Below are 243 nucleotides of genomic sequence, written 5' to 3'. Positions count from 1 at the left end.
GAAGGTAAGGAAAGTGGGGAGGAAACTGAATGGGGGGCGAGGGAGAAGGGGGACGAAGGGGAAGCGGATAAACAAGGAGGTGGCGAAGGAAAGATATAAATGATGAGGTTGGGGAACGGGGAAGGGAAGAGAGGGGCGTGGACGCGTCGAATGGGCGTAATCAACAAAGCACGAATCACTTCCGGTCAGGCAAAGGGTTAACAAAGCGGTAACTACTGATGCCACTCGCTCGCTGGCTTTAGG

This window comes from Penaeus monodon, chromosome 15 (genome assembly GCF_015228065.2).
Source record: "Penaeus monodon isolate SGIC_2016 chromosome 15, NSTDA_Pmon_1, whole genome shotgun sequence".
Taxonomy (NCBI): domain Eukaryota; kingdom Metazoa; phylum Arthropoda; class Malacostraca; order Decapoda; family Penaeidae; genus Penaeus; species Penaeus monodon.
Note: the sequence above shows the minus strand (reverse complement) of the source record.